The sequence below is a fragment of the Urocitellus parryii genome, chromosome 5 (genome assembly GCF_045843805.1).
Source record: "Urocitellus parryii isolate mUroPar1 chromosome 5, mUroPar1.hap1, whole genome shotgun sequence".
NCBI lineage: Eukaryota > Metazoa > Chordata > Mammalia > Rodentia > Sciuridae > Urocitellus > Urocitellus parryii.
The window spans coordinates 14,152,640-14,180,347 of NC_135535.1; the positions used below are offsets into that span (position 1 = coordinate 14,152,640).

The 27,708-nt window shown below is 51.1% G+C and overlaps 1 protein-coding gene across 2 annotated transcripts in view; it reads left to right on the forward strand.

The window, feature by feature from the left end:
* Nucleotides 1–27,708, forward strand: part of Syn3 (synapsin III) — a 378,592-nt gene that overhangs the window by 237,806 nt on the left and 113,078 nt on the right. The window lies entirely within an intron of this gene.

Genomic DNA, 27,708 nt, shown 5'->3' on the forward strand with positions numbered 1-27,708 from the left:
CTCGGAGGTGCTCAGGATGGAGACGGAGCTCCGTGTGTCCAAACTGGAAGGCACAGGGCAATCTGTGACCAAACCGGAAGACAAACTCAGGTGACTCAGGTGACCTCCTGCCAAATGACACAATGTGGGTGACCTACAGAACAGTCTCTCATGCTCCTTCCTCAGGATCCAGGTCCAGCTCACAGAGGAGGACACGGGGCAGGCACGACCCCTGCCCTTAAATGGCTAAGACCAAGACTTAGAGCCAGAAGGCTGCTCTCAGACGTGCTAAGTCCCTGGGCGGCCTCAAAGCCTCTCCCCGCAGCCTTCTCCCCTCTCTTGCGGGGTCTGTGGCCCCTGGAGTCCAGCCTTCAGTGGACTCAAAACACCCAAGCTGCAGGGCCCGCTGTCCGTCCTTGGCCCCGTCTCCTTGAGGGTGTTAGAAGGAGTATTTTCCTCGCTCAACAAACGTTTCTTAAACACCGAGTATATTCCGGGCATTGGGGATCCAACCATGAACAGACCGACATTAGGACCCCTGTCCTTATGTCCTTTAGATGTCGGGGGGCAGTGGGGTCGGGGAGAAAGCAACAAACAAACAAGTGAAGATGTTCAAGGTCAAATCACAGCTTCCCCTGGATGGGTTTGTCGCGGTTCAGGAAGATGCTCAGCCGGGTCCTGCAGGAATCTGGTCCTTGTGTCACTCACGGTGATTGGCAGCGCCAACTGGGCGCCAGGCGTTCTGCTAGGAACTGAGATCACACAGATAAGAGGTCCCTGGGCTTGACCTTGGGTCAGGTCCTAGTCTAGAAGGAGGGAGAGACCCTTGAATGTCAAGTCGTGGCTCTAAGAACTGCTTCGGAGGAGTCACACCTCCCGCCCAGCCCTTAAAAAGGGGTGGAGGAAAGAATCCAGAGCAGCCTGGGGAGGGGCCTGGGGAAGGAAATGGCCCATCCTTGACCAGGAGGGTGGTCCCATCAGGTGGAAATGGAAAGCGTCTGGGAGGCAGGGCAGACACAGGCAAGAACACGCAGGGCGCGGTGGGCGCCTGTGGAGCAGGTGACGACGGGAGAGGTGCATGGGCGCCCTCACGGTGGCCTCTCAGGGTGCTTTACCCTCCTGTCCCCTGGTCCTTGGCCCTTCCTTCAGCTGCATGTGAACCCTGCTAACCCTGTATTTTGGTGACTTAAAACGCATTGTGCACCTTTCAGTTCTGGAATTGACTGTTGATTTCAAGTCCCTTGTGAAAATTGTCCCCTTTTTGTTTGATTCCCTTGAACGTCTCCACCAGCTCCCAGCCTGTGGCTGGTAACCCCCCTGCGCAGACCACTTGTGGATCCGATGATGTTGTCGATTCTCCTGTGCTTCGTTCTGCCTCGTCCTGTCCCTCGGTGTCCTTTCATAGCGTGCTTGGCTGACTTTGGGTCCAGGGTCCCCCTGGCGTCCCCTCGGTGGCTGTTCTTCGCTCTCCTCCTTGGCAGAGCTGGAGGGCAGAGCAGCGAGACGTTGTGGAGCAGGGCAGACGTAGCAGAGACCAGGATGGGTGTATTGGGTGGGGACAGGACCCAGGCGATCCTGACGGGGACGGGAGGGGATATGGAAGAGCGTGGGGATCAGGGTGTGCACGCCCCAACCCCGGCCCCTCCCCGTCGTGGCCTGCCCGCCAGTCTGGGAGTAATATGGCCCCAATGGCTCCCGGGGCGCCCCGCTGCAGCTGAGAAAGACATCCTGGCTCTGTGCGCGAACCTTGTGAGTCTGATTCCAAGAAGGCCGAGGAATTTGACAGGAAGCAACACCAGCTCGTCGCCTCGGATCTCTGTCTGGGCTTGACGTGATTGGGCCTGAAATAGCTGCAGAAAGCCTCCTTGTTGAGTGTTTTGAACACACAGAGGTACGTCCGTGGTACAGGCACCCACAGGCGAGCAGGAGGGGAGGCCACCAGGGAGGGAGGCCACGGAGGGTCGCAGACAGAACCCGAGACCAGAGCTTGGGTTTCCCCGTTGTCAGATCCCCAGGGAGGGTGTTCCGCAGCCTTGTCAGTCAGACTGCACACGTCTGCGCGCACCGCCAGGAATCCTTCACCTCCGCCCCCCCCTCCAGCCTGACTATTCTTATGAGCTGGAGGCGGCTCCGCGGTGGCTGTTTTCAAGAGCGGAGGGAGCCGTCTCTGCCAAGAGCCTGTCTTGCCCGGCACTTCCCGAGCCCCAGCCCTCAGCTTGCCCAAGTCTGACATCACCCTGAGCCTCCCACTGCCCCCTCCAGGATGAACAGCCACCTCAGAGGCTGGGACTGCCAGACCTGGTCCCACTCCTTCCTGAGCACGTCTAGATACAACCCAGAGAGACAGATTCGCTGCTAGTCACATGCACAGGGCTCACGGCCCAGGGTGATCCGGCTACCCCCATCTCTGCCAGAGCCTCATTCATCTGATTAGGGAGAGAAGGACATGCCGGCCATCGGTCCCCCAGGGGCTGGGGACTTACAGCCTTCACCCACCCAGGAGACTCAAGGGCCTCCCAGGGGGTCAGACCAAGTAGCCCAAGTAGTGCACGGTGGGATCAGAGGTGGATCTAGCCCAGTTTGGATTCTGGTCTGCTGCTTGCTAGCTCGGTGCCCTGAGCAAACTTCTTGACTCAGTTTCCTCCTGTGTAAGGTGGAGAAAGTTGCCTCATGGGTGACATCAAGGTTAAGTGGATTGTCTTAGGGTGGCACTTAGGGCCCACGGAGCAGGAGAAGTGAATGGAGAGTTAGTAATGGATGAAGTGTATTCCTTCAGAGACATGAGAAAGTTCTAGAAATGGTGTTGATGGCTGCATAAAAATTAATGCCCATGAACTGTCCACTTAAATGGCAAGTTTTAGGTGATATGTGTGTGTCACCACCACAACAAAAAAGTAACAGCCCCTATTACTACTTGATGGGGTGGCTCTGCTCCTCACGGGGCTCCAGGGTAGGCACAACCGGAAAAAGAGTGCTCTCCTTCCACATCAAGTTCAGGGTCAGCATGAGGCTCCAGCCACTTCTTCCACCCAAGAGAATTGAACTCTAAAGCTCCCGAGTGGTTCCACCCATGAACGCGGTTGCATGGGGAGCCCTCGGAAGACCTGGCCATGAAGCACAGAGGCGCGAAGATGTGTACCCTGTATCAGAGACGGACACACGCAGGTCTGAGGAGGCCACAGGAAGGGGCGTGGTCTTCAAATAGGGAGTTTTGCTTTTTGGAGACGGAGCTCTGGGGGCTCCATCCAGGTCAGATCTGAAGGACCCAGGTGGGGTGGGGGCGGGGCGGCCAAAAAGCTCCTTCGGGAGGAAGAAGTTTCCGTCGTTGGTGCTCCCAGGTGACTGGGGTTTAAGGAAGAACCTTAGGAGCGCTCCAAGACCCCCAACAAAGAAATTTTAAAGAGATGGAAAAGCAAATTATCCTGATTTGATCAGTGAACATGTGTAGGAATAGCGTCACACACTCCACCTTTAACAAAAGGTAAAACCACGCTCGTGTGGTCCGGCTCTCTGTTCAGCCTTTGCCCATGGCAGTACCAGCACCTCCTCTGATTCTCTCTAAACCTCCCACCAGCCACCTCCTGCAGGGGCCTCTCCCTGCTTCCCCAGCCCTGGCTGGGCCCATCCTCGGCCCGAGAATCAAACCTCCGTGTTCTGCTTAATCCCTGCTCAGCTGTCACGCCACCCTGAGCCCCCATCACGTCTCCTCCTTAAAGCAGGGAGCGGTGGCTTCTCTGTACCCCTCTCCTTGCAGGGCACCCCTAACTATGTGAACCACACGTTCGCTTTTTTTAATGATGAAGTGTTGATGAAGCTTGGGGGGGAAAAATAAGCAAACACATACGACATCTCACATCAGCCATGCCCCAAGTGACTTCCCAGGAAATGCCACTTCTACAGGATGAAAGCGAGAAGGAGGAGACAAGGGGGTTCCATGATCTGATACATTTGGGAAACAGTGAACTAAGCCAAACAGCCTTGTTAGAGAATATATCAGCGTCGACGGCATGCTAACAATTATCTCAGCAGTGTGCTGCAGCCAGCTTTTACCTTTCAATGATGCTACATTGGGAACTTGAACTTGGCCATAGTAGGAGTATTAAAGACCCAGAAACCAGCAAATGCTACAAGTCTGGGGTTTTATTTGTGGGTTTTAAGCAAGCTGGTTTATCAGTATGTTACCGGATACTACCTCAAAAAGAGAGTATGTCATAAAGATTTTCCTAATTCATTGAATCATAAAATTCCTTTAATACATCTTGTGGGAAGCCTCTTGTACAGGAAGCAGTACTCCTCAGAATATACTTTGGGGGGAAGTAGTCCTGTGCAAAGACATTGTAATACAAGCCAGGGAAGATGAATGGAGGTGATATTAAGTGAGCATCTATCACGTGCCAGGCATGCTGTTGGGTGCTGTCTGTGCATCACCTCCTGCAGTTCTCACAGCACTGGAAGAGAGAGGCACAGGTCACCTACAGTTTTAAACTGAGGAAACAAAAGATCAAAACAATTTCCCAACACAGCCAGGAGGGAGCAGCCCAGAGCTTATCTCCATCAGAGATCATAAGGTCCTGTGGGGTGGGGTGGGCGAGGAGGTTTAAGAAATCGGTGCAGAAGAATCCGTTCCACAGTTAGAAGACAGGCCCCCAGCTGTTCTGAGAAGCCAGTCATCTGGAGTTACCACAGACACTTCTAGAAAATAAAATAACTAAAAGCCTCAACAGGCTCATGGTCCTGTGTTCGAACCTGCCACTCCTTGGGTTGACGTTCCAGAACAGGCCAGATGTCTGAACCTCTGGGACTCCTGAGAACATGCCACCAGGTCAATTCCAACCTGCAGCCAGGACCAAGAGCCACCAAAGTGAAAACGGAGACCCTCAGAGACCAGTCAGACAGCCTCGTTTTAAAGATGGGGACCCCGCGGGCCACAGAGGGGAAGGGCGCCATCCAGAGTCACATGACAACCAGCTGCAGAACAAGACCAGAGTCTGGGGTGACACTCTTTGCACTTAATACGAAGGGTCCTCAGACGTCACTGCTTCACAGAGATGACTGGAGCAGGAAGGCAAACCCTCTGGGGGTGACCAGGGCTTGGCTACTTCCCCCCAAGGTCAGGCCAGCCCCCCTCTCAGGGCACTCAGGAAAGATGCTGCTTGTTGTGAGGAGGTCCTTGTCCTGTGCTGCGTGTGGGATCAGGCCACAGGGTTCTTGCTGTGTTCTCTGAGCTCACCCTGGGGGAGAGCTCCTTCCTCATCTCTAGGAGCTGGGCCGGGGAAGGCCACCGGAGGGGATCTTTCAGCAGCGTCTTATTTTCTGTGCTCTGGTTTCCTTTGATGCTCCTGTAGATGCCAGTGCTCTCTGGAGCATCTGTTGGCAAGAACTCGTCCATTCTGAAGGAGGCCCAGCCCACCTGGGTCAAGAGGGCTGAATGACAGGCCCAGGTGGTCTTTGAAAAATAAGCTGGGCCCAGTGCAGGCTTGTGCAAGGAGCCAAGCGAGGATTGGGGGTGTTCCCTGCAGAGCACAGGGGCTCCGGGAACGGGAACATTTTTAATTCAGGTGAAGCTGAAAGCCTGTGAAACATTTTCCGTAAAACACACAGCGTTCATTCTGAAGCACAGACTTCCTCAGGTGCCTTTGACGATGCCTTGAATGCAAACCTTGACAGGTGACCGAATGGGATCATGCAACATGCAGAATTATTGGCCATAAGTCAGTTAAATATTGGAGATGGTCTCCCGCGGCGCCTGGCCTCTGGTTTTAAAACAGCTTGTGCGTTCATTCTTCCATTCATCCGTTCAATCCATATTTATCAAATATGTTCTGGATTGGGGGATATAGAGATAGAAAAAAAAAAAGATGATGCCTCCACTTTGAAACTTGAATGGAGGTGGGTGGGGAGGGCCGGTCGGATGACGCCAAAGCAAATAAGCAAATGAGTAAGGGGATCCCTGGAGCCAAAGTCCAGTGGAAGATGCTGGGCGAGGTCCTGCAAGGTTTCTCTGGGCTGCAGATAAAACAAGAGGAGGCACAGTCTGGGTGAGGGGAGCAGTGTGTGGGGAGGCCCAGAGACAGCCCGACTCTAGAAAAGACAAGATGCCGCTGAGAAAGGAACACAGGAAGGAGGTGACGTTGGTCATCGGAGGTCAGGCCCTGCAGAGCCGCCATGGCACGTGCAGGGGGAAGACATTAGAGGGCTTCCCACAAAGCATGCCCCATTCCCAGGGAAAAGCATTAGGATTCCAAGTCACACTCATGGTCTGGAAGCTAGGACGGTCACCAGCTGCCCCCTAGGCTGACCATGACGGGGGCCAAACCTCTAGTACCGCAGCAAGCCATCTTTCCCTGTCACCGATGGACTCACCCAGCCACAGTGCCTGCTCCCCTGGGAGGTGGCGTCCTAGACTCTGGAGAGAGACACATGCAGAAAGTCCTCCCCAAGTCCCAGGGGACAGAACAACACCAAAGGCAATCACGTCGTTTGACATTGCAGGAAGATGAATGAGCACAGAAATCAGAACTGTGCCGTCAAGGTGCCTAAGAGCCAGACGCGGTGGCACACACCCTTACATACTCCCAGCGGCTCCGGAAGCTGACGCGGGAGGAACGAGAGTTCAAAGCCAGCCTCAGCAACTTAGTGAAGCACTTAGGAACTCTGCAAGACCCTGTCTCTAATAAAATATGAAAAATAGGGCTGAGGATGTGGCTCAGAGTGTACACATCCCTGGGTTCAATCCCCAGTACCAAAAAAAATAGAAAATTCCTAAGAGCTGGGGAGAGGAAGAAAAGAGTAGCTGAGACAGCCCAGGTAATGTCCCTAAGGAGCCCATACTTGACCTAAAACCTGAAGGACAAGGAAGCTAGAGTGTGCCCAGCAGAGGAAAGACCTAGGGCACGGCCGTCTCAACGGAGGGGTCAAGATGCCATCCTCCCTTCTCAGCTGCAGAGAGGGGTGTGGCCTAGGCGAGGCCAGAAGGGCCAGGAGGTAGGAAGGGGAGGCAGGTTACCAGGCTGAGGTCAGGGAGCGAGGGCCCCAATACCCCACCAGGGGACCCAGACAGTCTCATCCTGGGCCTCCTCCTGCACCGGCCCCTGGCCCACAGGCTACCACCCAGAAGCAACATTTCCAAGAAGATTTCTGAACTTGGCATCATTCAAGCTGTACAAGTTCTAACAGAGTTAGGTGAGAAGCCATGTTGGCCGGTCAGGCCGGAGGCCAAAGATGAAACTGATGGGCAGCGTCGAGGGGTGTTGAAAAGGCCTCTTGGCTTGCGAGGAACTGAGATTTCACCAGCGATAGCGAGTAAACTAGAGGGCAGGGGCTTACGCAGTTACTTTGAGGACACTTGCAGAGAAATTCAAAGAAGAACAAAACAGGCCTTGGGGCGGGCAGGAGACCTTGAAGAATCTGCTTCTCCATCGATGCACGAGCTCCGCTTCCATGCCCCCAAGTCCCTCTGCCTCACCCCTTGACTGAACCTTCCTGCCACCCGTTAGTTAATGAACTGGCTGATGGTTTTCCGCTGCTCATCAACTCTTTCCCTGTTACCAAACAATATCCCGGGGGGGGGGGGGGGAATCTAATTGGCTCCAACCGTCTCCCCATGCCAAGTAATGAGCCGTCCCCGGGCCAGGTGTCCTCTCCAGTCCAGCCAGCTCTGACCACACTTAGCACTGGAGCACGTGGCCTCTCTTCAAAACCCTGACCAACTGGTCCCAATTTTCCCAGAATGTCCTGGTTTTTCAAAATGAGCAAACTGGGACAGTTAGTCCCCCTATGTCTGGGGGTGGACCTACCCCCTTTGGGACTCTGGAAGGACAAGTAGAGTGACAGGCATCTTTGACATGTCTCTGGTAGCCAGGTGCTATGGTTCTATGTCCCACCTAGGGCCCATGTGATGGGAGGCTTGGTCCCCAAGGTGAGAGTATTGAGGGGGGTGAAGAGGTGAGGCCTCATGGGAAGTCCTTAGTCCCTGGACACATGCTCTCAGGAGGTAGCTCTTGTGGGACTCCATCTTCATTCTTGTAAGAGGGTTTTTGTAAAAGGAGCCAACTTGGGCCCTCTCCTCCTCTGCTTCCTGGCTCAAGTCAAGATGGCTGGCTTTGACATCAGCTCCCACCATTGCTCTCCAGAACTGAGTCCATGCAGACCCCATGCCCTTGAACCTTGAAAACTGGGAGATAAATAAATCTTTTTCTTCATAAGTATCCTGTGTCAGGTATTTTGTTATAGTAATGAGAAGCTGACGAATATACCAGGAGATGTAGAAATAGGCATTTTCATCCTCTAATGGCGACAATGAAAATTATTATGACCTTTCTGAGTGGGGGAGTCAGAAATAAGTATGAAAACCAAAAAATATGTATATTCTTTGACTTGGAAACACTTTGATAGTTTACTCCAAAAAAAATCAGTCCCAAGGTGTAAAGATTCATATACAAAGCTACTTAATGAAGCATGATGTGTAAAAGTAAAATAATATAGGTACCCTAAATAATTACCACTAGAAGACTAGTGAAAGAAGCTGGTATAGATCCAACAGAGTATCCATCAGCTGCTAAAAATAATAGAGCTTTCTATCTATATATTGATACAGAACTTTTCCACAGGAGATTTTTAACAAACAAAAAAAGGGCAGGTGATTAAATAGCTCTTATAAAATGGTTACATTTATGTATAAAGAGGAGAGAAAATGAGAAAAAATGAGCATTGAGAAAGTTATAGAAATGTCCCACTGGTAGGATTGCAAGGGACATTTATCTTTAAACTGTTTGGGTTTGAATGTTTTGTACCGAGGGATCATTGTTTTCATATGTAGATGTTTTTCCCATTTTTAAAAGAGACATAAAACATATCCTGGTCCCAAAACACTGATGAAACAGTGTTTTCATTTAAAAATGTTTTGATTTTCCCAATTTTGTTCTGGTTCATTAATTTTAGAACACAACAGAGGTTTTGATGCGGGTTCTACTTGGGTTTGGTTTTGTTTAAAGACAAAAAAAAATATGGATCCCATTTAAATGTCATTTATAGCACATTAATACTGGGCTTTGGTTCCAGATCCGACCCGTCGAGCGGTCAGTTCTATTCTGGGTTCACGTTAGACGCAGTGCAAGTCATTCTGCAGAATTCCCGCGGTGACCGTGGATAATTGAAATGAAGGCAGACAAGAGCTGGAGCCAGAATCACCCAGAAAATGACTGTCCCTCTCAGTTTGGAAGGGCCTGCAAGATGGCCACTTCCCCCAGTGCCCAGTGAAGCCAAGGCTGGGACTTTTCCAGAAAGCCCAGCATCCCTGACCACCATGCGGCCGGAGCCACACTGCCCTGGGACCTCAGCCCCTTGGTGCTCTTACCCTCTGCTTGCTGTGAGACAGGAGCTGGCTCCACTTCCTGTCACCGCCCAGCAGGGCCTGGGCGCTCCCCTCTCCCGAGCCAAACCCATCTCCCAAGCAGCACCAGGGGTAACATTCTTTCAGCGTGGAGAGACGCTGTGGGCCCAGCTCCCCACACCAGGAAATGGCCTGCTGGGGGCCATGTGAGAGGTGACCAGAGGTCCTCACCAAAACGTGCATCTTGGTCCTTTTAGAGGTTCCCAAGGTGCACCCACAGCTGGGCAGAGGACCTGGTACCTTTCTCTTGGAAAGACAGGGAAATGCGAGGAACAGGAGGTCAAAGGGATTAAGGTCAGAAGGGACTCGGAGCTCCTGACCCAAACAACCTGCATTTAAAAGTGGGGAAAGAGAACCGGGGCCACCCACTTTCCCCAACTCACCAGGTGAGGTCCCCCGGCCTGGGCCCAGGAAGGCCCCTGATCTTAACACTTTCCGAGAGACCTTCCAAGCCTCTCAGGGCAGGACCTCCATCTTTCTTGGGCTACGTCTTCAAGTGCATCTCAGTTTCCTGATCTGCAGATGCAGGGTGGAGGGGGACGGGCACGTGCTTCACAGGGTTGCCATGAGCATCAGATAGAATCATTTTTACGGTTGCCCACTCTGCCCGTCACCGGATCAGAGAGACTGGCCACCTGGGGTGCAGGCAAGAAGGTGCGTCATCTGTGGATCATTTTAAAACCATTATGGAGCTGACGGGGCTCCCAACTGCTTTCTATGATCCACACACACCAGCATTTCCAAACAAGGCCAGTGACAAATACTCTGTCATCCACATCAACTGCTCCACCAGCCCCTCTGGGGCTGCTGCAGATCACACACTTCATAAGTGACAGCTAGTGCTCCTTTATCACTCAAAGGCGTTAACAACTGCATAAGTGGCTCTTATTTACATACCATAAGAATCCAGCTTTCAGACGTGAATTCGAAGTGGTGATACCACAGATGGGGCAATCCTGAGAGATTATCCAGTAGCTCCAAACTCCAGTTTCTCTTCTGTGCTCGAGATCAGCAAGTTACAAGGTGTTTGTGTACATTCCTTCCTGGTTCTCACGTTGGTCCTGTGAGGTGGGAATAATCGTGCCCATTTTACAGATGAGAAGACAGAGGCTTAGGTAAAGTGACCCGCCCATGGGGTATTTCAGAAGACAAGAGACCAATCCATTGGCACTTAGAGGTCATTGGGACAGAGAGGAGACCGGGAACAGTGCCGTCTCGTGCCTGGTCTCTCTACCTGTCTCACTGGGGCCCCCCAGAAGCCTCCAGAGGCAGGCACTGCTCTCTCTGGCCCCAGGAAAAGATGCCAAATCTCCAGAAGATGATGGTCACTTACTGTAGTAGGGCCCCAGACAAGTAGGAGGCAGAAAGCAAATCCTGGTCGGTTTGAGGTCAACGACTCTGTGCCTGTGATGGTGTCACAGGGCCTAAGCAAGAGGAGGCCGAGCAGGGCTGAGGACTCTGAGCTCCTGGGCAAGGGGTGTTTGGGAAAGGAGTGTGCAGGCCCACGTTTCTCAGAACCACTGTGGTTCCAAGTTGAGGTCTAGCGGTGGAAGATGAGTAAAGTCTCCTCCCCGTGGCCGGGGTTTTTCCTGACTTACGCTAACAACCCTGGTCAGTGGTGTGACAAGTCCCCATGGCTCCTGGGGAGACTAGAAACACGTCCGCGTCTGCTCACAGATCCTGTAAACTTGCCCAATCTGAGATAGCCTGGGCCTGGGAATCCTCCTGCCTTTGTGCGTTCGTTCCTTACCGACCTGGGTCTTCACTGATATCATTAGCACCACGATGATGGTGGAGGTGACACGGGCTTATACTCAACACTTGAGAGGTGCCGAATGGAGGGTATCAGAGAGTAAAAGTCACCGGAGACCATCTTCAAGGGGAGTGAGCATCCATCAGGGACAGGATGGCAGAAGAAGCCGCAGGAAAAGAGCCTCCTGAAGGAGTGAGGCCCAGAGGCCCAGAGAGATGTCCAGCCTCCGGGAAAGATGGGGCCCAGGGAGAAGGCAAAGGGCCGACGGGGTGGAAGACGAGGGTGAGGGACATGGAGGGAGAGAGGGAGGAAGCCCAGGGCAACACAAGGCTCTCCTGAAAAGAGGGAGAGGAGCGGGCTGTGCATGGACCGCCTGGTCGGGGCCCAAAAGAGTCTCAGTGACCAAGGCGCTAAACAACCCTGATGAACGTGGACTTGACCCACCTGAGGGGTCTCCACCTTCTGGTCTCCGTTAGCAGGTCTTCCACGGACCCCTCGGTTACCTCCTCTCTTCCCTCAGCTTCCCCCTTTGTATTTCCTGGTCTCCCCTTGGTCTCCCTCTCCTTAACCTTTCTGTTAGTGCAGATCTACTGGCAAGGAATCATCTCAGTTTGGGTGGATGTGGAAAAGCCTTCGTTTCCCTTTCATTTTTAAACATCATTCTGTGGAATGCGAAATTCCAGTTCAACGTGTTCTGCTTCAGCACTTTTATTACCCATCTCCTTCTGGCCTGGATGGTTCCCGACGCGAAGTCTGTGGCCGCACTCGTCTTTGTCCCTCTGTATTTGATTAAGGTGACTCCCCTCTCCTTTTTTCATTGTTTTTATGCAATTGGATTATAAGTTCCATAGTAGGGTTTTTAGTTTTTGTTCAATTTGAGATTCATTGAGTTTCTTGGGTTTAAAATTTCCATTAATTTTTTTTTCAACATTTTTTTTTTCTGTACCCTACCTCTGTTCTTCTGGGATTCCAGTTACACCTATATGAGGCTGCCTGATAATGTCCCACAACTCCCCGAGGCACTGCTTTCTGTTTTCTTGTGCTTTACAGAGAACGGATTCTATAGGTACAACTTCAAGTCCCTTCAGTCACCTCTTTTCTGCAGTGCAGATCCGTTGTGAATTCCATTGAATACATTTTTCATTTCAAATATTGTATTTTTGCTTCTAAAAGTCCCACATGGACTACTTGTACATCTTCGATTTCTTTCTTCCTCACACTCGTGTTTTTCTTTTATATCTTTGAACATAATTTGTAAGACTTATAACAGCTTTTTAATTAGTAATCTCTGTCTAACAATTTGACCATCTGGCTTGTTTCTAGATGCAACTCTTGATTGACTTTTCTCCTGGTTTTCCTGCTTCTCTGCAAACCTGATAATTTTTACTGGATACTGGGTCCTGGGAATTTGTTGATGTCGATGTGTGTTGGATGTTGTATTTCAAGAGCATTGGATGTGACTCTGGTGAGCCCTTAGGTAAACGTGGAGTCCTCTTATCCTTTAGGGGATTTCTCTTAAGGTTTGTTTTGACTTATCCAAAGCACCTTTTACTTAGGAACTCATTTAGTATCATTACTAAGGTGTGGCCCTTTGAAGACTTTACCCAAAACCCTGAACTACGTGAGTTCTCCTCTCTGACTTTTGGGAGCACAAATTATTCCCGTCCTTGTGTGATGCTGGGTATTACTTGGCCCATTGCTTTTCAAGGGATGTTTCCCCAGGGCCATGGAGCTTCCTCTGTGTCTGCTCAGCTTAGTTTTCGACTCACGGGAAACTCAGTGAAGCTTAGGAGTGCCTCTCTTTCTTCTCCCTTCACTTCTCTCCTCCTCCTTCTTTCTCTCTCTCCCTGTTTGTAGTTTCCTCCTCTCTACTCCTCTGCCCTCAATTTCTAGGTGCTTCTGCACCCCCAAACGTGAATCGCCATCTCCTGAGCTCAGTGAGACTACGGGCCTTTCTTCTCTTCTTCTGTGTCCAGCCTGGACGCTAGCTCCAAGCCATGACCTGGGCAATCAAAGGCTCACCTTGCTTTTCCTTTCTCTCAGGATCCATAGTCCACGGCTGACTGTTGCTCCGTGTCTGAAAAACATTGTAAACCAGTTTTCTACTTGTTTACAGCAGAAAGGACTTTCCCAAAGCAGCTGATCATCCGCAGGTCGATCACAAATCCTCATTGAGACAGTTTAAGCAGAAAGATTACTGAATCAAATATTAAAAAAAAAAGTCTTATTACTTGGTGGAGAATGGGTTTGAAGGAATCCTGGGTTCTAGAAGGTCAATCCTGAATCTACTGAAGCAAGAAAGGATGCTGCCTCGCCCACAGGGGAGCAACGGCTGAGGCGCCTTGAGGCACATTTTCAACATTCACGGTTTCCCTGACTCTGAGACCAGTTGTGAGGTGCTTATCAAGGATGATTCCCACTTCTGGAATGAGCTACCGAGTGAACGATGGTATCTTTTACTTTAACCGAAGAGTGGAAGTCTGAGGTGAAAGATCAAGAGTGCTGCTTTGAAGAGATCACTGGCCTGAGAGACACACCAGCCGGTGACATTGCCTAGGCTGTGAACTGAAGCTCAGGAGAGAGATCTGGGCTGGGCCTCCTTGGCCTTACGCCGTGTTTAGGTTTGGGGGGACAGATGAGCTGCTCTCCGTCGGCGACCTGGAAACACCAGCCACACAGGCCCCTTAACTTCTGAGGTCTCCAAGGCAAGGCTCCTTTTCCTCTTTGTATCCCCCCCACACCCCCTGAGTGACCGACCCCTTGCCTGACACCCAGTAGATGCTGAGTGAACGTGTGTGAAGGAGACGGTGGCTGTCGGGGATTCTCTCTCTCAGGTCCCTAAGCCTCCAGTGTCTAAAGAGTTGCTCTGAGCCTCATTGTTCTTGCTGTTTCTCTGGTTCTAGGCAGACTTTTCGGATTAGCATGTGAGTCACCGTCCAGGGTCACGGCCCTCCCTTTTTCACAATAGGGCTGTTCTATGTCAACTCGGAAGTCCTGTCCTGGGTCTGCAGTGGGGACCAGCTCTGCAGGACGTCGTGACCCTTCCAGGAAGGGGCTGCTGTCCACAGCTTGGGCTTCTAGGGAGGAATCTCCAGGGTTCCCAAGGGAGACTTCTACCTCTGGAATTCCACAGACTTCCCATGACCCTCCGACTCTGACCCTCTCCACGGTCCATCCCCGAGTCAACCTGAAAGTTGCCCCCAGAAGGGAAGAGCCCAACCTGTTGGAAAAGGCAACCCTCGGAAGTCCCCAGAATTCAAAGACCACGGAATTCCAGGCAGAAACGTTCTGTCGTTGGAAAGAGCTTTGTTCTGAGGATCAGAGAAGCCAGGATCTGGGTCTGAGTCTCCTTCTCTAATGTGGAGAAATAACTTCCTTCCTTTGGTCCCTTTGCCCACATGAAACTGAGAAAACTGGGCAGATGACTTCAAAGGGCCCTTCCATGTGTTGAGTTCAGAGAGATTCTGTGCGGGGAAGCGCAAGCTATGAGCCTTGTCCCAAGGTGGTTGAAATCCTAGAGTTGAATTGAGGGGTGGACTGTCCCTTTGAGAACCCCCCCCCCCGTGACATACACCCTATTTCTGGGGGGAAAAAAATGCTTGTCTAAAATCTATGCCGTGTCCCAGGACAGGTTCTATAGATTAAAAACAAAAACAAACCCCACCTCGGACTTCACCACGGAAATGGTTCTTAAATTCTCAGAAATGTGTCTTGATTGAATCTCACATGACATGAGAGCTTCTGCTTCGGAAGATGAAGAAACCGGGTCCCCAGAGGGCATGTGACTTGTCCAAAGTCACACCACAGACTCACATGGAGTCCAACCAACCCCACCCCATCGGCACCACCCTAAATCCCCTTAGAGCTATTCCTCCACCACCCTCCCCGATCTTGGCACCCCTCTCCTGTCTGCAGGCTTTGCTGTTTCTACAGCGGAACATTCCAGCCCAGAGAGGATTAAAAGAGCCGGGCGGAATGCTCCATCTCCCTGCCCGTTGGCAACCTCCTTTCTCCTAAACGGAGCCCAGCATTCCCGGTGGAGCTCTGGGTTGTCAGAACCCACCTCGGTCCACGCACCAGGGATCGCCAACACCCCGCTGTCATCCAGGTCAAGCCCCCCAAACAAGGGGTCTGTGTTGGGGACACTGCTGCGTTGGGGTGTTGTCCCGGACCCGAGCTGGGCCGATTGTCAACGTGCCCCGCCAAGCTCAATGGAGCTATTGGAGACCCTGCGCCAAGCTGTGTGTGAAACCGGGCCAAATTTGAGAGCGTCCAGCGCCAGGGCTGAATGTCTGGTTCAGTGGAGAGTAAAAGATCCAGATGCTTGTCTCCCATTGACCTCTCTCTTCCTGACTTTCTGACCTTGGGTCTAGATAACCTGTTGGGGGGCCTCATGATCTTGCACAGATAAAACAGAGACAGCGTGTCACCTCGCCATATCTGGAACACGCCATCCATTTTCCCACCATCTCGTTTCCCTGAGTACTTGCAGAAGTCTAGTGTCTCTCGTCTTCCTCAAGTGCAGAGAGATAAATATTTATTTTCTGAACTGACGCATCAAGAAGTGATATTGAGTGTGTGGATGCTTTAGAATTCTTCCAGGAACCACTTCCAAATGCATTTACTAGCTGCCTAAAATGATCGGAGCGCTTACGCTAGGTACTAAGGATAACCTTCCCTGCCTATTTTAGCGATAAAGAAAAACAAACAAGGATTCTTGTTAGTTATAAGTCACCCTCTGCCAAGGAGAGTAAATCCCACAAACGAAGGACTTTGCCATGTGCTTGAGTCTGGAATATTCAGAACATGGTGAATTGTTCTGTGAAAGAAAAAGTGAGAGATTTTAAGGGGAGGATAAACAGAGTAAATAAAAGCTTGCAGAATCGTGTGCAGTGTAAGGGAAGAGTGAAGGAGAGCCCTGGTTAGGATCTCAGAGAAGCCACCAGAACTGGTGACATCTGAATCTATGTGATGGTAAGCCCTTTCTGACTTTCTCTTGAGGTCTTCAGTAAAACCCACATATGTATTTTTTTTTTCTGAGAAATGTGAAGAGGTTTGCACTATGCTATGGAGTTTGAGGTCAACACAAGGTATAACAGTCATCTCTTGCCACGATCATGGTGTGTAACAACCAACCCCTGGGCCTCTACTTATAGGACAGTGTTTATGGCTTATGAATCTGAAGTTGGTAAGGGTTGGCTTAGAAACAGCTCTGATCTTGATTGATCCCGCTTACATGTCTGGGGGCAGCTAGGTGTCAGCTGATTTGGGACAGCCTTCCTGGGACAACTGGGGAGTGGCAGATCTGTTCCAGGTCTCTCTTGCTTCGGGGCCTAGCTCAGGCATGTTATCAAGCTGACGGCAGAGTTACGGGAGCCCAAGAAAAAAATGTGCAGGTTCTTGTTCAAGCCTCTACTTGCTCCAAGTCTACTAACATCCCATTGGCTAGAGTCAGCCAGATGACCACGCTGCCTTTTAAGGAAGAGTGACTGACAGCATTCCATCAGCCCAAGGATGGCCTGGAGCAGAATCCTCCCTGAACCTGTAGCACAAACTTAAAACAAACCTTCTTTGTTTTAAGACACGAAATTTGTGGGGGGTTTGCTATTGCCATCAACCTAGCAAACTTGGACTCTCGTTCCTGACGTAACCAATCCTCTATGGGAGTACTTGGCCCGTGCCAGGAATGGTGTGAAAAACTTTTTTTAGGTACATTTGGCATTTATTCATTCAACAAATATCAAATATCTCCTTGGTGCTAAGATTAAAAATTCAATTCAGCCTCTTAACAGCCCAGCAGGAGAGAGATGGTTATCTCAATATGGTTATAGATGAAAAAAACTGAAATTAAATTGCTTAAATCATTTGTTCAAGATCACTCGGCCAATACATGGTAGACCGTAACATAAACCCAGGTCTGTTGGATTCTCAGGCTCCCACTTCGGTCTACTCTGTTGTACTTTTTTTTCTATGGATGCCCCCACCCCCTGAGGGACCTGTCCACTTCATGAAAGTAACTTGCCAGAGCTGGTGTTCCGCGTGGGAGGGAGAAGGCGAAGCTGGAGCGAGTCTTTCCTTGGCCACGCGCCTGTGCACGTGTTTGACCCCCACCCTCGGCCTCCTTAGGGCTCAGGACTTTGAGCACCAGCTGGAGTGGAGCGGCCGCTGGCACCCTAACCAGTGAGCTGTTTCCCCAGACAGACGGAGCGTTTCTCCTCCCAGCCTCCAATCCCACAGCCAAGCTGCAAGGAGGCACAGGATCAGCGTGGGTTTGGCAGCAGAAGCCCTGCGGAGCCACAGGGCCAGCCGGATGCTGCCAGATTTCATTCAAGGGAGGGGTAAACCAGGGCAGGGAAACAGGAGATGAAAGGCCTGAGCCAAGCCGGACGGGAAGGGCCCGGGGAGAGAGAAGGGACCGCCCTGGGGACTCCGCCTCCTAACTCCAAGAATGAGGAAGGGCAAAGGCGCTTTCCCCCACTCAGGACCGGAATCCGCTCCCACTGTCATCCAAGAAGCACTTGTTGGAGCCCTGACTCTGTGTCGGCCATCGGGCTGGGTGTGGAAATAGAAAAGAGCGAGGCCAGTTCCCATGTGAAGGCCGCTCCCTCAGAGGGAGCCCAGGGGAGCGGAGAGACACCCCACCCTTGTAAATGAGTGAGGGGGGGCTCTCGGCCTTCGCTGAAACCCACAGAACACAACAAACTCAATCAAGAGAGTTCCATCTTTGGAGAAACTGGGAAATGGCTTTGGGGGACGAGGTGAGGAAGTGTCATCCAGAGATCCTTCTCGTCTTTCCAGAAGAGCACGGTGGGCAGAAGAGCTGCCCAGGCAGGGGCCACACGTCCCCGTCTGGACTTTGAGTTGAACCACACACCTGGTCCTCACAGCTGGGACTCAGACAGACGTGATCTGAGTCACTTCCAGACCAAGGCAACCGTCCCCATCCTCACTCTTTATCCCTTTCCCTGGTTGAATTCAGGGGACTCGACGACCCCACAATATAGAAGGAGCCCAGACCTCTCGCGCACCAGGTGGCAGGTGGCTGACGGCCGGGAACGTCTGCACTCTTACACGACGAAGAAGTGAACTTGTATCACATCAAACCATGGAAATTAGAAAGTAGAGCTGCTTGTTACAGCACCTTAAATAATAATGATGATGATGATAAATGACCTAACGTGATTCCAACTGAAACAGGCTGAAGTCCGTGTCTGCCCTGCAGTGAAGCTTGGACTTCATCCAAAGAAGTCCCGTGTGTCGCCGGAGCTCCTGGAGAGTCCTCAAAGGTCCCCAAAGGACTATAAAGGATTATTTCATGGAGAAAGAAGGAGCAGAGCTGTGGTGGACCTTGGGAAGGAGAGGTGTCCAAACTTGACTCATTTCCATAAGGTCAAGGGGCAAGGGTCACAGGGCCGAAGGAAGCGCTCTGTGGATGGTTTGCGTCATGATTTCCAACCCAGAGCACCATTGCTTAAGTGTCTGAGAGGTCAGAGGAGGGCGGGGGACCAAAATCCGCCTGGAGGCTCGTCTCCAGAAGAAAGGTCCCAGCGGAAGACCTGCGATCTAGAGTCCTTCCTTATGACTTACAAACATGCCCAGGGAAGGCTTGAAAATCCAGAGAAATACTTGAAAATCCAGGGAGAGGTACCCCCCAGGGCAGAGCACCGTGGGTCACAAATTCTAAGATGATGAACTCGAGGGGAATCTGTGAGCTCACTTTCCCTTCCCATCCCATTATAACCCTGAGAAAACTGCAGGCCATCATAAAACATTTCCAAAGAAAAAACCTACAAATAATCAGGCAGAACCCAACATGGGGTGGGATTTTTTAAAAAAATAATCATAAAAACTATTATGAAGAGAAAAAATAGTACCTTAAAACGACGTGGAGTTTATTCAGTTGAGAACAGAGTCCAGTGACACAAAGAGTTGTTATCAAAAGTGAAAAAGTACAGAAATAATAAAGGCCATGAAATAAAAGAGTGGAAAGTCTATATTCATGGAATCCAAAGGAGATTTACATACGCACACTGGGCATTCCTGAAAATAAAGAACAGAATGCTGCAACAAAAACATACTCCAAGATATAACAGAAGAAAACTTTTCTCAACTAAAGAAGTGCCTGAACCTACAGAATAAAAATTTTTTTAAAAATACCTTTAATATATCATGGGACTTGGATGGAAAATTTTGCAACAGCAAAATCTTTAAATAGTCTAAAGGAAAAATTAGGCTATCCTTCAATATCTATTTATCCTTTATTGCCAAAAGACATATTAGCAATAAAATTCTGAAGGAAATAAGTCCATCCTCAAAATTGATAGACAAATTTGATGTTGGGTCTTTCACGTATGAAAGTAGCAGAAAGATTTTAGCATAGTAGTCAGCTTTGCATTCCTCTAACAAAATATCTAGGGGGGAAAAAAGTTGACTTATACAGAGAAAAAGTTTATTTAAGCCCACTGTTCTGCATGTGTTAGTGCAAAATCAGGCTGAACCATTGCTTTGGACCTCTAGTGGAGGTGCCAGATATCAGTACTAGGAAGGACTTGGCCAAGCAAACCACTTACATCAAAAGAGAGGAAGCCAAAAAAAAAAAAAAAAAAAAAAACCAGAGAAGGAGGATGAGCAAGAGGGAGAAGGAGGAGGAGGGGGAGGGGAGGAGGGGAAGGGGGAGGGGGAGGAGGGGGAGGAGAAAGAGAAAGGGGAGGAGGGGAAGAGGAGGGGGAGGGGAGGGGGAGGAGCGAGAGGGAGAGGAGGAGAGGGAAGAAGAAGAGAAGGAGGATGAGGAGGAAGAGAAAAAGGAGAGGAAGAGGATGCTCCATAATCTACAAGGGCACAGTCTCAATGACCTAAGACTCCACCTCCTACAGGTTCTCCCACCTCCCAATAGCACCTCTCTGGGGGCCTTTAACACCTGGACCTATGGGGGACACTTATCCTAACCACAGATTTCACCAACACAGACTCAGAGAAAATAGCACAGAGTGCTCCGAAGTTCACCCGGCGGTGGGGGTGGATGGTTGCAGGCTTGATTAGGAATCTAAGTCCCCCAAAAGGCTGTCAGAATTGTCATTTTAGGGAGAATTCATGAAACACAAGAGTTGATGGTAAACATTCTGATCATTTAAATCCAAAACTAAGGCTAAACATCTGCAGGGATTATGGTCGCAGAACAGAATGTAAATGTCCTAAACCACAATATTATAAAAAGAAGGAGTTTAACGAGCAGCAGGGACGGAGGAAGGGTGTGGGGAGAGGTGCACACGCCCCGGGGTTCTGCCTCTCTCTCAGCGGAGAGTCTGCGGACATCAAATAAAATTGGTAAATCAAGAAAGTGATGCCCAAGGACACTGTTTAAAGTCTGAGGGTAACCAACTCAGACAGACTGTATAAACTTTCCAAACCCTTAGGAGGGGGAAGGAGGGAAGAAGAGAACTCTCACAATCCAAACCAGAGAGGAAAGAAAGAAAAGCAAAACAATTAGAAAACAAAGTCAGTATTTTATTTGAAAAAGAGAATCAAATGGAGCCACAGCTTTAGAACAAACCTGTCCAACGGAGCATTCAGGTGAGGGGTGTGCTTCTCCACAAGTTTAATAAGAAAAAAAAAAGCACAAGTTGCAGAAAATTAACTTTCTATGACATCATTTGGGTCCACTAAATAACTATCCATACAAACCTTCTTCTCCAGGCTTCCTTAGACAGAGACATTTCTGGAAGCCCTCCAAAGAAGTGGCTGGTATGGTTAGCTTTGAGGAATGGTGCTGGAAGGATTGGGGAGTGGGGGAGTGATTTTATTCTTCACTTAACAGAAGAATCCAGAGAATATGTGTCCTACCTGTATTCTCGATGGAATTTCACTATGAAGTGAGCACGATATGAAAAGTGCCATGGTGGCAGGACAGGCAAAGGACATTGGGAGGAATTCTTCAAGCCTGAGAGATCTAGAAAAAGCTTCAGAAACTGGGTGACACGGGAGCTGGGCCCTAAGGAATGACCGTCATATTTTGATGTGCATATCGAGCCAAGAAGGCAGAAATAGAAGGGGCTTGTGGGGCGCCAGAGGACAAGTGCTGGTCTCTGCTTGTCACAGGGCCTAAGCGCATGCTAACTGGCAAGCCACCCTCAGGTGTGAAAAGTTACAGAGCCAAGAAAAGGACATTCCTGCAGGGATGACCAAAGACTAGCCATCCTCTGCCCCCTCCCTGAGGTCTCCCAGGAGATAAGGCTGCCTGCATCCCCCGCTGCTCATTCCCAGATTCCACCCCTAAGGGAAGTTCTTCCTCACAGCTAACCAGCAGCTAAGAAGGTGAGCAACTGCCTCTAGCTCAGCCTTCACAGGTGGCCTCCTCCTGACCCGTCTGACACCTGGCCCATCTGACAGCACAGAGCTGTCCCGAGAACAGTTTCCTCCCTGAATTTCAACCATGTTGCGTTGCCATTCTAGGGTCCGGGAAAGGGGAAAGGGGCCGGGCCTCAGCCAGGCCACGAGACTGCAGGAGGAGGACAGGAAGGCACAGCAGTGATGTTCTGGAAAAGAAACCCAAGGGGGGCCACAGGGGGCTGAGGAATCCAGCTTCACTAAGGGCACTTACCCCACAGACGCATCACCCCGAGCCCCTCACCTGCAGCCCAGGCCCCATATCCAATGCCACCGCCTCCCCCCTGTGGTCCAGGCCCTGCCTCTGGAGCGCCAGGCCTGTGGGCATCCCCTCTCCTCTGCAGGAAGCAGGGCCAGGGCCCTCCCCTTCCCCTGGGAAGAGGAAATGGAGGGAAGTGGCTCCTGCCCTGGGGTCAGAACTCCCTCAGGTGCCCCTCCTGGTAGTCCTTAGCTCTCCGTCCTGCCTCCTGGGAGTATCCGATCTGCCCTTCCATCGGCCAGAACTCCCAGCTGGTGGGAGGCTCAGGGCAGGGGAGAATCCCCACCGTCACCCCCTCCCCATATCTTCTGCCTGACACCGTGGGGACAGTCCAGTAAGTGAGCCTGGGGCACTGGCAGCTGGAGGGACCTCGCGATTCAGGGACGTGGGTAAAACTGCTGCTCCCTGTGGGAGTGGCCGAATCCTAATAAGGTCATAACAGCTCAGGTCCCTAAGAGCCACATGAGGTGGCAGAGCTAGGATTCAAACCAGGTCTACCTGGCTCTAACGTCCCAAGGCCCCTGACGGTGCCCTCCTGGACGGAACTCACACGGACACCCGACAAAGGCTCACACTGCCCTGGCCACTGCCCCAGACGTGGGTCTCCACTGCCCGGTCTTGGTAGACACCCTCCTTTCCCCACCCAATCTGTGGATCTTCAACCCACGCACCATCCCCACTACCCCCAATCCTGCCAAAAGTTAGAAGAGGAGAGGAAATAATTTTGAATTGGGCGTTTTTGCCACAAACCCCAAAATATGGAGATTATTATTCCTATTTTGTGGTTAAGGAAATTGAGTCTGGGTTTCTCAGATCAGGTGCAGAAAGCCCCAGACTAACCCAGAAGAAGCAAGCAGACCTGGTTCTGCTCACTCCTAGGCCCTGTCCACGCGGCCTCTCCCCTCCCCGGACACCAGCCCAACACAGAAGGTAAGAGGAGGTGTCACCCAGCAAGGAAGTCAGGAAATAGGCACGGCTAGCAGCCCCCAGGTGGGGACCCGGGAGGAACGGCAGGGGGCAGGAGGGGCTCCACCTGGGGGCCACGGGAGAAACACTCTCTGTCCCACTGGGTAGACAGACGTGGACAGGAGACCCGGGCTACTCTCCAAGCCACGGGATTTAGGAGTTGATTTCCAAATTCCTATCCGAAATCCCATAATTGAAAAGGATTGAAAGCAGGTCATTATGTCCCGAACAGCAGACAGCCAGGATCAAGAGTTTCCAGCTGCCCGGAGCCGGCTAACAAAGGGAAACGCAGTTCTCTCTCCCCAGACGTAAAGCAAGCCACAGTCCCCCCAAGGCGAGACTTGCTTCACCGGAAAATATAGATGTTTATCAGTCCTGAAGTCAGAACCAGCAGACGCAAACAGCCACCCAGCCAGCAGGGCCAGAAGCCCGGGACGGGGCACCGTGCTGTGGACTCAGGTTCGGGGATTTGTGTTCCCGTGTGCCACAGGCCTGTGGAACCACCTGCTGACCCTTTCATCTCGATCTCCTCATCTGTAACACGGCAAATAGGGCAGTGGGGTTGAAGGTGCCACTGGATTTTAGAGTTGACCTGGATTTGGAGTATAAGCATTGACTTAATGCCACTCAACAAATATTTATTAAGCACTGCTCTGTGCATTCTGACATCCACTGGGGTTATAAAGTGTTGAACAAGGTTGAGTTCTGTGTATCAGCGGCTAGAAAGGAGACCCCACAGGGTGACCTGACCGGAGGAGAACTCCGCGCGCGGGGAGGTGGCATCTAGGCTGAGATGATCATGTTAAAAATCACGAGAGCTGACACGGGGCACAGGGGAGGGGCTGCCCTGTGCTGAGACCTTGAGGATTTGCTGGAATTAACAACAGGGAGAGATGGGGAGAGAGAATTCCAGACAGGTGGGGTGACAAGGACAAAGTCCCTCAGCAGGCTCAGAGCAGCTGCCGGGCCTGAACAAGGGGAGAGAGGCAGCATCCACTGGAGGGTCAGAAGGAGCCGTGCAGGGTCTGATCTTAAGTTTTGGAAACAAGAAAGGTGTTAAACAAGAGGGGAAGATGAGAGAGAAGTGAAGAAGCTGATGCTACTGTCTAACCCAATGGGTTTCTATTCTTCCCCTCCCCACCGTCCCTTGCTGTGGGTCAGCATCCACAAACCAGAGTGAACATTCAGCCTTTGGTTTTGGGGGACTGGCTTCCTTCACTTAGCATGATGGTCTCCAGTTCCATCCATTTACCGGCAAATGCCATCATTTCATTCTTCTTTATGGCTGAGTAATAGTCCATTGTGTACACGTATCGCATTTTCTTTATCCACTCATCCGTTGAAGGACACCTACGCTGGTTCCATAGCATGGCTATTGTGAATTGGGAGCTATCAACACTGGTGTGGCTGTATCACTGTAGTATGCTATTTTAAGTCCTTTGGGTATAGACTGAGGAGTAGGATAACTGGGGCAAACAAATAAAAAAAAAATTAAAAAGAAGAAGAAGAGGCTAATGTAGTTGGCCAGTTGAGAGGCAATGGATCTTGGATTTAGGGGAAAGCAACAGAAAGAGAGGGCAGCAGGACTCGGGCCAGCCACACTGAACCTACGTGCTTGCCTGGGCACCTGGAGGGATGCAGGTGCCAATGCCCTGGGATGGAGAAGGCTGGGGGAGGGCAGGGACGGTGACAGAACAGTGCTGGTCTGGGAACGGGAACCTCGTGGCCCCAGTTCCGCCTCTGCAGGAGCTGAGACCTGGACAAGCCATTTCACAGCGTTAAATCAAGTGGAGTGGTTGGCCCAGGTAATCTGCAGCTGTCCTGTGGCCCCCGAAGTCTCTTGGTTCCAGAGAAGGCATTTCAAATGGGCAACTGGGGCCTGGATTCAGGAAAGGGGAGTGTTTCTGAGATCCCAGCGTTTAGTCATTGGTGAAGTCCCCTCACACTCTGATCTCTAGCTTGTCTTGAGGAAGGACAGGATCTAGAAGACAGAGGGCACTGAGTCTGACGCAGATCCCCACGTGGCGAGGGTCAGTGCAGTGGAGTGACAGATGCCACTCTGCAGGACCCAGAGCCCCACTCATCCCAGCCCCACTCACCCCCTTCCATGCACGCATGTGCCCGGCCTGGCCCCTATTGAGGGGAACCCCCTATTTCTAGATAATGACCAGAGTAAGTTCAAATCATCATTCTCTCTCAAACCCATGATCATTTGCTAAATGACCCCTTTTCTGATTAAAAAAGAAATTCTAGAAGAACAGTGAAATGAACATTCCAAAATCTCTTGTAACTCCACTACCTGGAGCAAATTCCCATTAGAACATGCACATGTTTCTTGCCAGCCCCGCCTGATAAAATTGAGGTCATATTCAATATAACATCTTTTTACGATGCTTTTTTTTTTTTTTTTTTGGTCACTAATGCAATCCCAGGGCCCTTTCTCGTATCAGGAAAGGTTCTTCACAAACAAGCCTTGGAATGACTGCATAATTTGCTGAGTAATTTATGCAATCATTCCACCCTCATTTCATAAATTTGTAGACACATCTCCACTCTGATGGTTTCTTAAGACCGCGTCTTCAAGGCAGGATGATAAGGTCAAGAGGAAAGATGGAACTCGAGGGCTTTAATGTTGTCAAATTGCTCTCCCGGGAGCTTGTTTGGCTCCTCCACCATCCACCACGATTTGCCAATACTAGATGTTATCACTTGAGACAAACTCCCCCAAGAGTTTTCCTGAAGGGGACCCGGGAGGCATGTGAGGCATGTAAGGGGACCCAGAGGAGGACAGAAACCATGCCTTGTTTTTGTAGAAGTCTGGGGAGCAGAGGTTGCAAAGTCCTTCTGAAAGACCAGATAATAAAGTGAATAGAAAATGCCCTTGACGTCAGGTTGGTTTTCTGCCCGCGGGCCAGAAGGTCTCTGCTGTGACTATTCCGCTGTTTCCCTGTAACAGCAGCTGAGGACAATATGTGAAAAATGGAGCGTCCTTGTGTTCCACAAAACTGTATTTATTTGCAGAAGGTCCATAGGCCGCCTCTGGCCATGAGTCAGCGTTTGCAGACCTCTGCTCGGTCTCGTTCCTTCCTCCCAATAATCCTGGTAAGTAGGTAGGCAGGAACGAGGAAGCCTTTGACCCAGTGGAACTGAGAGGCTCTGAGAATCCCAGCAACTTGTCCTCAGTCCCACAACTAATCCCTGGGAGACTCGCAGCTTGAACCCACGTTTTCTGACTTGTAGTTTGGAATACGCTTTAATGCATGAGGCGTCCCTTTTCATGAGAGTCAAATAGAAAGCAGTGGATACAAAGAAAGAAAAACTGCTCAAGGCATTTGGCCAAATGCATAGTCTGCTTGAGGGCTCGGAGTTCAGCAAGGGAGATCATGATTCAGTGCCTTCAACAGAAGGACGCACTTTGTAAAGCGCTCTGCTCTGTGAAGTCAGGCTTTGGTGATGTTTGATGAAACAAACAATTTGAGAAAACAATTTGTCAATGGTGGAAGGCAGCTGAATGAATAAACTCTTGCCTTTGAAAGCAACAACAAAAAAAAAAAAAACCCAACTCCAAGTAAAAAGAAGGAAAAAAAAGAAAATCATTGGTTCCTTTAACTCAGAGGTCCAGGGGGAATAACTTCAGGTACAGCTGGATCCAGGGGCTGAAATGATATTATCAGGGCTCGCTCTCTCTCTCTCTCTCTCTCTCTCTCTCTCTCTCTCTCTCTCTCTCTCTCTCTCCTGTGCTTGAACCTGCTGGATTCTTGAGATGAGCCCACTTTATGTGGTGGCCCCAAAAGAAAGGGGCAACTCACCCTCCTGATGCCATGTCTCAATATTTCGCCGGAGAACTCTGATTGTCCTTCTTGGGCCGTGGGCACACCTCTGGATCAGTTATTGTGCCCAGGGTCATCTCCAGGCTGATCAACCACTGCTGCCAAACAATGTCCCCGTTCTATTTGACACTCCATTAAGATTACGTGGGTGGGGATGGCGTTGCTGTCCTTCAAAATAAATAAGAGCTGACCAAAAGGCACTGGGGCAGCAGAGCAGGGATCTGAAGCACTCCACCTCCATCCGTTCCCGAGAGTCTAGGGATCCTCCCAGACGCAGCGATGCTGCCCAGCCTTGCTCACAGACTTGACCTTGAGGAGACAAGGCTATGGGTTCAATGGTGTCCCCCGCCCAAGGCTCCGGACTTCAGAATGTGACTTTATTTGGAAATAGGTCGTTGTGGATGTAATGAGCTAAGCTGAGGTCATCCCGGAGCAGGGTGGGCCTCCCGTCCAACGGGGCCAGCGGCCTGGGAAGACAGCCATAGCAGAGACCCCGGGGCAGCGCCGTGTGCGATGAAAGCAAGATCCGGGTGATGCACCTGCAAGCCAAGGAGCCCACGGGCCACCAACGGAGCCACCAGGACCTGGAAGGAGGCGGCCTCAGGTGTCAGAGCGTGGCCCTGCTGGCACCTTGATTTCACACTCCCCGGCTCCAGATCCGAGAGGCAACTGGTTTTTGCCGTTTTAAGCCACAGAGACTATGGCCCATGGCTGCTCTGCGGTCCTGGGAGACTCATCCAGGCAGAAGAAACACCCAAAATAGAGGCTATCAAGGGCCCCAGAAGTCTCTAGAAGAACGAGTTCCCCCAGAGAGGGGCTTGCTCCGGCTGATCACCAACCCAGGGACACGCCAGGCCACTAAGATGGAGAAAAGATGCTGGGACAACTGGGACCGTGCTAGTCCTCTCCCCAGCAGAGGCAGAGCCGGCCACAGTGACCGTGAGGTACCCCGCTGCCACCACAGGGGACAGGGACAGGCTGGCCCCTTGTCCCACCAGCTGGCCGCAGCTGTCCCCTGCTGAGCGCTCGCTGGCTGAGCCCCCTGCGCCTGCGACGCCCGAGCATCTCCTCGTCTGTCTTCTTGGAGGGAGGCCCTTCCAGTCTTTGGAGGACAGACCCTAACACAGGTGTTTGCAAGAAAGAATGG